The sequence below is a fragment of the Nesoenas mayeri genome (genome assembly GCF_963082525.1).
Source record: "Nesoenas mayeri genome assembly, chromosome: 22".
Classification (NCBI taxonomy): domain Eukaryota; kingdom Metazoa; phylum Chordata; class Aves; order Columbiformes; family Columbidae; genus Nesoenas; species Nesoenas mayeri.
In genome coordinates this window covers 4,294,476-4,305,122 of record NC_137572.1, presented here as the reverse complement: position 1 = coordinate 4,305,122, position 10,647 = coordinate 4,294,476, and positions in this window count along the sequence as shown.

The window sequence follows — 10,647 nt, the reverse complement described above, 5'->3', positions numbered from 1 at the left end:
TGATTTCAAAGTGTCCTCTGAGATCGCAGAGAAACGGGAATGAGATCTGTGCTTGTACATGTTTGTGCGCCACACGTTGCGACGACTTAGCTCAAGACATTTCTTGAAAATTACATTTTTAATTACATTTTTAAGTACAATCTGTATTTAAAACACTGCAAGGACAATAGGTACAATCCAGATACCTATTTATGGGCTGGGTATTCCCAGGAAGGACTGGAGCTGATCCTTAGAGGCTGGAAAGCCAGTTTGCAAGAGCAAACTGTGTCAGGAGCACAACGTAAAGTGGAAAATAAACCATTTAAGAAAGTGAATTGCAGAGCTGGGAAACCAGGAGAATGCAAGGGTGGTAAACCAGCAGTGGGACAGGTTATATTAGTATATAGTTATATTAGTAATTAGGATTTTGTTGTAGGTTGTCCTGAGATTCTTCCAGCCTAAGCTATGTGCTTAATGTACTCCAGATATTTGTGCCCAGTTGTTATTATTATTTTACCATGGTTTTATCATTGTTTAATAAAGAGTTGGGTTCCTTTTTGGCATCCTTGGCTCCTGCCTGCTCGCCTGAGTCCCAAAGCGACGCGTCCCCAACTCGCTCTATTCTGCTTACTGAAAACAAGGACAACAGAGAGGAACTTGACACCGCAGCCTCTCCCTTCTCCCAAATTACTATCGCAAGCAAGTTTTGGACAATACTGCAGCCACCTCAGCCAGTTTTCTTCCTTACCCCACACCAGCTATCCTCACCATCAAACAGTGGCTGCTGCTGCATCCCTCCTCCCAAGGATGCTCGAGCGCCCCAGCCCTGAAATCGGCTTCAAACACAAGCAGACCCCAGGTAGGATCAGACCTTCAGCGAATGCATCTTTACCCCCACACAGCTTGCAAACATTGGCTTGCAAGAAGTCTTAAAAAATAAATAAAGCTGAATTCCAGTATATTCCATTACACCATACACTCTCAGATTAAGGTTCCCACGCATGCCTTTAATTTACGCTCTATAAAGCTGTTATTGTCCACTCATTAATGACTGCTTATTAAAAACATATTTATTGCGTAGGGTGCTGAGAGATCTCACAGAGAGAGCCCGAGGCAACGACCCTTACCTCCACCCCACAGCATTTAATGAGAGATACATGTGTATGGGGCCGTTAATTCACAGCAAGGTGGTTCTAATAAGCACAGGTACCTGTATGTGCACCAACACAAGACACAAACGAAATGCGGCTTTAGGAACCGCGTTTTGACAGCATTAGTTGCTTTGGGATGGGATGGAAACACATTACGGCGCAACACCTCGCAAAAGTCAGGGTTTGCCCCAGATTAATAACGCTGCCTCCTCCCTGCTGCCCAGCATTGCCCCCTAATTAGACACCGAGATCACAGGCCTGATAATGAATTTTATCCCAAGACTCGTTGAGATCCAGTGGTAGTATCAATATCAGGAAGAGGCCCTGTGTGAACACCAGGCTTTTTGCTTTGCATAGACCAAGGATACGAAATAATCTGCTATCAACATAAGGCAAGCTGGCATTGCTGAATTTCATGGATAGGACTTGCAGAAAGCAAAAGCCTTCTGCATCCCAGAAGCTGCATTTTCAATTCCACGTCTATCAATAATCTCAGTTATTCAAATATCAAGATCCTTAGCCACGTAGCAGATAAAAGGACATGAAGATAGGGGTGAGGTCACAAGCAATGTGCTGGGAATGGCACCTCAACTCAGTGCCCACCCCCTGCTCCGTGTGCCCAAAATACCACGGAAAACCCAGAAGGAAACCAGTCCACAGCGAGAACTGCTTGGGATGGGTGTTTACAGGGCATTTTCTGGGTGCTCTGTGCCCCAGGGGCTGCTGAACACCTTAGGATCTGCCACCCAGGCTGACCACCAGCTTATTTTGCAAGGGGAACATTTATGCACCTTTGGGACCATGTGCATACCAAACAATGATGTATCGGATGCAGAGACATCAACCCCTATCTGCCCCACTTCACCCACCTCCCCAGAGCCACCCAGCCCACTTGCCCGGGTTTATTTGCTCAGCAAAATGAGCCCTGCTCTGTCTGTCAGTGGTGTTTTCTTTTTTCCTTGAGGGCTGATTTTCTGAGCATTCAAAACCACTCTCCCCCCTCTTTTTCCCCTTCTGTTTTCCCTCGAAGCAGCTCAGCCAGAGGTTGGGGGTAGGAGGGGAAACGCTGCCAGAAAAGCTCCTAACAACCCTCTTTGGAGACAGGGTTTATACACTCAGCTGTCCCTTGTAAACTAAGCCCTGGATGAGATTTTTTTTCCCCTCAAACCTTTCAAATCCCAGCCCCCCTTCCCTGCCCTCACCCCTCCTGCTTCGCTCATGCTGCAAATATGCAGAAAAAAATAGTTTGGTACAAGAATGTCCTTTTGTGCTGCAGGAGAGAGGGGGCAAGAGGAAAATAAAACAACTAGGGTTGCGAAGAGGTGGGGGGAACATCAATATTGCCTCAGCCAAAACCCTAGAGGCTTTTGCTGGACAGAAAAAGGTCCCTCTTGAGACTCAGGTCCTTCAGACCACAACGTGGCCAAAAACACTGTTGGTCACCACCGCAGCAATGTCACCACCATCGGCTGTAAGTGGAAGTGACAGCACTGGTGGGTTCTGCTGGGATCGTTTTCTTGCAGCCTGTGCACTGGGGGGGTCAAACAACACCCGAGCATGGCCAAGGTCAAGGTCTACAAAAGGAGCAGCGCTTGGGGGGCACCACTCATCCTGAGATGAAGCAGGAAAGGGAATTTGGGGAAGAATGGGGAGATGTTGCTTCCTCCTGGAAGCAGGGATGCTTCGTTAGTGTTAATTGGTGTGGTCTCACTTATTTTAGCTACAGAGGAGACCTGTCCCGCTTGTATCCCTCTGCAAGGCTCTTAGTGCACATGAAGAGAAGTCAGTCACCATCCCCACAGGACTTGACGTGGCCCAAATCCCTTGGGGAAAACAAAAAAGAGAAACACTAAGCACTTTCTGGCTTGGAGCGGGATAAAGAAATAGCAGAATTCGCTCTGTTGTGGCCAGAGCGGATGTGTCAGCACAGCAAGTCTCCAGGGCGAAGGATTTCTGGCTCCAGCTGGGACAGACTCACGGCGCAGAGAAAGAGGGTCCCGGAAACATGTGTCCCTGCTGAGCAGATGTGTGCTGTCCGCACGCCGGGGGGAAGAAACTCCAGCTGATTCAGCTGAGCTGGGGAGCTGCTGTCACCTCCCAGCCCTGGGGACAAAAGCCCAGGGGACCACAGGGCTGTGCCGGGATGCTGGCAGCACCAAGCATCACTCAGAGCATCCTTAGCACGACCCATGTCCCTCTGCCCCACCACAAGCTCAGGACCAGCTGATGCTGTCCCAGGAGCCGTCACATCACGCCAAAGCCACTACCAAAGCAGGTGCGAGTCTCCACGCTGGGGTCTCGCTGACATCTGGGTGATAGACGAGCTGAATTACTCCAGCTCCGCTGTCGCTCCTGGGCCCCGAGCCTGAGAGTTTCACTCCCTGAGTTAATGGAAATATTATACACATGGAGCTGGCCCCTGCCCAAAGACACTCCTGCCTCGCAGAGGGCTCTCTGCTCCGCAGATGGAGGCATCAGAAGGAAGAAGGAGCCACGAGCCATTCGAAAAGCAGCAGGACAAGGTGAGGAGCACTTTTCCATCCTCCTCAGTGCAGGTTGTGCCTGGAAAATAGGGCAGGAAAACAACCGGCCACATCCTGCATCCCAGGAAGGATTTTCCCAACTCCCAGGGCTCACCCATCACTTCAGGCGTGAGGTGCAAAAGGAACAGGACTCATCCCTTCCAAGTTGTCCCGTGCCAACCGAGGGAGGTAAATCCACTGAACATCTCACTAATCCGAGCTTTACGTGGTACATGAGAGGTCAGAAAGAGATTTCTGCCATCAGAGCATCCCCAACAGCTCCGGGATGCCCTGCGGCCGTTGTTTAAACACGTGCGATGCACCAGCCGTCCATCCCAGCTCCGGAGGCCAAACCTGAGGAGGGTCTTGTTTTTATTAAAATGTTTTACATCTCTTGCAACCTCCCTGCCAGCTGGACAGCCGCACTCTCCGGGCAATTATCCGCATCATCTAAACATCATCTAAAATGAAAGGGTTTCGTTTAATTAGGTTATTCAGATGACACATTCGATGGAAAAAGTCAAGCAGACTTAACAGGATATTTAACACTCCCGTTAGTTCGCATGCACACAAAATATTGTCTGAAAGCCTCGGAAATGAATGGCAAAACCTCTGTTGGCTTTGGAGGCTGGGGACCAGATGTTGGCAAAGAAACTATCAGAGGGGTGACACAGGGAGCTGCCACCTGGGGAGCGCGGCCACCACATGGGAGGTGACCAAAGGGGAATCTTCACTTTGGTCAGAAGTCTGTGGTTTTCCTCCCCTACAGAAATAGCGCCGCCACTGTTTTTCCCTCCTGCTTTTCTCTCCATTTCCTCTATGCAGAAAAGAAAACCAAAAGATGTTTTAAAGAGGGAAAGTTCCTTCCCCCCAGCGCGCCTGTTGTTGAAAAATCCGGTATTTGTAGCAAAAGAAACAGAGGTGCAGGTCCAATACTTCCAGCTCCTTACTCCCAAATTTGAAACGCCTAAACCAAAGTGCAGATTTCGAGCTTGTTTTAGAAGCGTCATAGAAAACACTCCCAATTTCACTGCCCTCTAGAAACGCAGGTGCAAAACGACAATGATGTGCAGGGCATCCACAGATGGGAAGGTACAATCTCAGGCATCACATCAACAAGCACAGCTTTAAAAAACAAAACCAAACCCACTTTGCACAGATAAGCCGCGTTTAACCTTTTTGGATGGTATTATATCCATCCTGCTGGAATACAGCTTGCCAAAACAGCTTCTTTCTGCATATGCAAATGTAATCAATGCTAAAAGCCAATTCCTATGTGCCATCTTCAATATTTTCCCCACTAAAACACAGAACAGCAACTGCAACAGAGAAACAAAGAGTACAAACATAAGATTGCCCTTGAGAAACAGATAGGAAAGACACATCTGTAATGCTTAAATGGGAAATTACTGGGAAATTTTCAGATTTCACTAATTGCACAAAGTGTTTTGAAACACCCTTTTTCTTTTTTTATTAATCTTTTTCCCTAGTGAATGCTGCTTCTAACCATTCCCAGGTTCTCATAGAGGATGAGAAATGGATCTGTCATCTTTTTCCTAGACACAATCTGAAGTTATCACCATCGGGAAAGCAGCACCTAGAAGTTGTAGAACTGGACCAACACCAGGCAGAGCATCCCCTGTGACGTGATGCTCCTGCATCCCCCGTGACGTGATGCTCCTGCATCCCCCGTGACGTGATGCTCCTGCATCCCCCGTGACGTGATGCTCCTGCATCCCCCGTGACGTGATGCTCCTGCATCCCCCGTGACGTGATGCTCCTGCATCCCCCGTGACGTGATGCTCCTGCATCCCCCGTGACGTGATGCTCCTGCATCCCCCGTGACGTGATGCTCCTGCATCCCTCGGACCAGGGCATCGACCTCCACACTACAAGCAGCTCCTTTGCTTTTCTCTTGGCCCCTTCCAGCCCAGGAGGGCGGCCAAAAAGTGTCAGCAAGTGAGTCACCAGCAATGGAAAGACTTGTGCCGCTAAGCCCAGCTCCTGGCCCTGCTTCTTGCAAGTGACACCATCATTTTGGCGCCTGGCCCTTGCTCTCTCTTTAATCTATAGATCTATAGCCCCCGTTGCTTTGCTCCGGAGGTCTCAATGTCATATACACAGACAGACACTCCTTGTTTCCCTTCTCTCCCCAGCGTTGTAGGATAAAATCACCTATGGGGCAAAAGGAAGAAAAACAGAGGTGCCTCTTGAAGCTGCAGGAGCTGGTCTTAAATCTTGACGCTTTTTGGACATGAAAAGCTTTGTGGGGAAGAAGCGAGCTAAGGAAAGCACTAAAAGCTCGTCGGGAAGGTGATGCCAGCCTAGAGCTGTGGGACTGCCCTTTAAAATAGGGACAGAAAGCAGTTTGCTGGAGGCAGCCGAGAGCAAGTGAAATGGGAAATATTACCCACTCGTCGTTAGCAGGTGATCTGTGCACACACGGTTTCCTGCAGTTTATAACCCCTCCCTGTTGGGACAACTATTCCCAAACTCTGGTTGCGCTGGCTTTAGCTTCCACAACTTGCTCTTCCTAGTCTATCTAGTCAAAGCTCAGCCTAATCTGTAAGGCTGAGGTTTAAGCAAGGGGAAAGCGTTTCCAGCAGATTCGGGGGAGTTCAACGTGCCATTTCTAAACTCAGCAGAATCCGAGGAAAAAAACCTGCCTGTGTCATTTTGGGAGCTCTGTGGGGAGGAAAACAGCCCTGGAAAAAAGAAAAGGCTGAGAAATTTACTGAGCTTGGCTTGGTACACGGTTGTGCATCAGAGACGGGTAAATGAAGATCTCAGGAAAAAGGTCGGTTTGGCTCAAGCCAAACCAAACTTTTTCCAAAACTGAATAAAGAAACTGAAAGCCAGATACACGAATGGCCTCAATCCCTTCCCTGCTGCTTCCAAAACTCCACTTCTTTTGGTGAATTAGCTTCTTGGAGCTCCTACAAGGAAAGAGTCACGGCCTGATATGAACAGAACACATTCAAACAAACACTCTCCTTGTGTGTATTCGAATCTTTCATCATGTACTAAGTTTCTGGGTAGGACTTCTATTTGTATTTGTAAACTTTGAGATAAAGGCACTCAGAGTTTACTTCTTTGGAACAAAACATATCTAAATAACCAAGGAGCACAAATCCCATACAGACCTGTTTACCTTTTCCCCATATTTCTCCTCCTTCATGTCCTCCAGCCCAAAACCAACGACAACGCAGCAAACGAAGGAAATGAACACAACCAACCTTGTTAGCCACAACCACCAGAAATGACTGTGGGATTGGCAGCAACGAGAGATTAATCATTTCCAATGATACTGTATTCCCCCCGCAAATTAATTTAGGTCCTCACAAACCATTTGATTTCAAAATGGGTGACGAAAACTGGCAGCAAGGTCCCCCACAAAAATGGGGTTGTTGGGTTCAATGTCCTTGAGTGTTAAATCACTGTTTCCTCCCATGGTACAAAACACACCGGCAGCCTAATGGGCTGTGGTTTTGGGAGAGAAGAAACCCCAAATAATCACCAAATAGAGAAGAGATAAGGGCAAGTGTCTGTCTGTCTTTGGTCTGTAAAATGCAGACTCAGAGGAGACAATCTGGAGATGCACTAAGAAGAAAGCACATCAATGGTTCCCAGTTTTTCAGTCCAGTATCCCCTGAAAATGCAGCCTTCACCAAAAGCATCCCAAGAATTGTACCCAGTTATAATTTCACCTATCAGCCACAAAACAGAGCACTTGTATTTATTGTCTTGACAAACACTTAGTGTAGGGAAAGCCTGACAACTGGCCCAAAATGCAGGATATATGCAGACAAAAGTGTTTCTCACCAGGGCAAAGTGATTTCTACTATTTACACCTTACCCAGGCTTATATCAGGTTTTGTTTAGGGGTAAGCTATGGGGTGCAGGCAATGGGGGTGCTCCACCCAGAGCAAAGGGAATGCCGAAGCTCCTCCTGCGATCAACTCCTCCTCTGTTTAATAATAGAACAAGCAAAAAGAACACAGGAAAAAATAATAACTGCATTCCTTCAAAAAACTCCTCAAAGAGTTTCCTTGGGAATTATATGCACAGAAAATCATTTGTGTGGGCTCTCATTTTATCAAAACCATCCCACTTCCTATGTCAATAAAGGGCCATTACCGGTTACATGATATTTCTGGCTTGTAACTTGATGTCTTGCCCATATTTCTTTGCACTGGAATCAAAAATGTCTTGTCTGTAAAGCACAGGTCAAATAATCTGGGTTTCAGAGTTGCTGGCAGCTCAGGGTTTGTCTTTGTTTCTTTCCCTTCACAATTGCTCACTTTCTTAAACCAGTCAACATCTCTGCCCTCAGTTGTCTCTTCTCTCCAGCAAAATGAACCCCCTTTATAAAACCCCGACATTACACATCACACACCCAGGACAAGCGTCCATTGAATGCAGCAGGAGCCCCATGCATGGAAACCCACCCAGCCCTAAGAACTTGAAGGTATTTGGGGGATTGTCACCAAGGAATATAACCAGGGATGTAGCAGATTCCAAGTGGTTTGCAAACACCTCATATTGGGTTGAATTCAGGGTCTGATCCTTCCTGGATACACAAACTGAGAGCAATTTCCCCCAAACTGATGGTGTTACACTAGCGTGGGACCAAAGGAGAAGGGGACGCGATGCCCTGGCTGCATCCCTGGCTCTGGGATTAATCTTTGGACCCCTTCAGCTTTGCCATAGCTTCATCTCCTGGATGGCAGCTCTACAATAGCCATCACGTTTTATTAATTGCACTGTAACTACCTCTGCATTGATGTTTCTCTTTCCAGTGATTGCTTGGTCTCTAGGAGCTGCTGATATCGCATCCCTCCTCTCGGGCTATTTGATATCATAATATATCTGATTTTCCTCAGTGCCTTCCGCACTGATTGCCGTCCCTCCCACGGCCTTTGTAATTCTTTACCTCCGTGCATCAGCAGCGCAGAGGCGTCCTCTGGCTTTCAACTCCAGCCAGAATCGTCCTTGTCCAGCTGGGTCTGTCATTAGTTTTATTTCAGTTTCACGCCCGTCTCAATGACGGGGACAAGGCAGATGCTTTGCCGTGGGGCAGTAGGCAGGCTCCTCTCCTTACCTTAAGAAGAGAGAGTAGCTGTGATCCCAGCTTTGCTGCATCAGTTTGCAGTTTAAGGGAGAAATAAGGGCCCTTGTTTTGATTTCACAGCTCCCCGGGGCTCTTCCAACGCTACATTAAATGAAAACAGATGAGCTGAGTACACCAACCTTTGTCTCTCTTGGGGACACTGTCTCCAAACCTCTTGGAAGTCAATGTCCTTGAAGGAGCATCCCATTCCCCAAGAGATGAGGTTATTCCTAAGGAACCTCTCCAGGCGAGCAAGAAAACAGAGGTGGAATTCTTGCACATGCAACTGAAACAAATCCTGGAGATGGCTTTTGGCTGAGCTGCCCTAATAAATAAGGTCTAATTTCTGCGAGCATAACTCATGCTGGTGGGAGATAAGGAAGGAATGCAGGATCCCTCCAAGATCGGCCTAGGAGAGTTATCCTCTGAGATCAGAGCAGAAATCATCGAGGCAGCAGCCGAGGCCAGTCACCAAGAATAAATCCAACCTCGGCGGCGCAGACCCCAAATCAGCCGAGCGAGGCACCAGCGAAGCAGGACAAATGCCAAACTCTTGTCCCGGAGCAAGAATTTGGTGTTTGCAACACAAGCTCCATTTAAACAGCAGGCTGTTTATCTTGGTTGCGATGCTGATGTACAATCTGTGCTCCCTCCATCACTCAGTTGTTCAGAAACCCTGGATAATGTGAATTAAGCTTCTTGCCCTTCCCTTCATGCTCTGGTTGCCTAAATCTTCCCCTCCAACCTTCACCAGAAGGTTTTCACTACTACTTGTCTTAAATGATACCACAGTTGTGGTATCATGGCTAGTTTGTCTTATGGTATATATGATTAACAAGGTGATTTTCAAATATTTGAGCTAAAATATGTCCTGACTTTCTTGCTCCACACAAAGTATTTTTCTCAATTAAGATCCTAATAAGGGCTCGTTGACACAGGACGCTAATGAACAGTCATCTGAAATATTTGTTTGCTGCACCTGCTCTGTATTTATAATCACTCCAGTAGGAAAAATAAGAAAAATCAAGGCAATGGGACTGTGGAGAAAACAGGGTGGGAAAATCAGATGTCAGCTACACAGCAGTGCATTTTTCTATGGGAATATGAACTAATATCTTCTATATTAAACCAAAGGCACATTGTTGGAATCCTAAGGGGCTAACGCAGCTTCCCATCCAATCCTGCATCTCCGAGATGTGCTCTAATAGAAAAACAACAACAACAAAAATCACAGCAATTCTTTAGCTCACGTGGCTTAAAAACTACAAAAGAAAGCTTCCTTGACAGGGAGATATTTGGGGCTTTGCTATGGCCTTTTACACACCCAAACCCATGCTGTTGTAAGACAGTTACCCAGCACATTGTCAAATTGGTGAAGACAAGTGATTCTGCCATGGTGGACACTGAATTCTGTTTGTGGAATAGGGATGCACGTATTGATTCAAGTCACAGCACCTACGAGGCTAACAAACCGAGTTTCAGCATTGGTTTTCTTGTTTACTAGCAACCACGTACCCTCTGCTCAACACACAGTGATTGCTATTGGTTCCATAATGACACATCTCAGTACAATTTCCAATTTCAGAGCCGTTGGGTCTTCTGGGGAGCTCAGCTCCCAGAGTGACTCTATCCAGACCTCACCAGGCAGCAACCAGCACATCCCAAATGACAGGAAAACCACCTGCATCTTGTACTGAGACAGATGAGTCTCTCAATAAGACAAAATAAGAACAATAACCCCATGCCGGAAGGGAAGGACTTTTTGGGGTACACATCAAGCATACCTTGGGCTGAATGAACTGTCTTCCCAGTTTCAAATCCACCTTCTTAATTCCAGTGGGACCGTGCCAATGCGACTGAGGACACAACTCGGGCCGTTACCTGG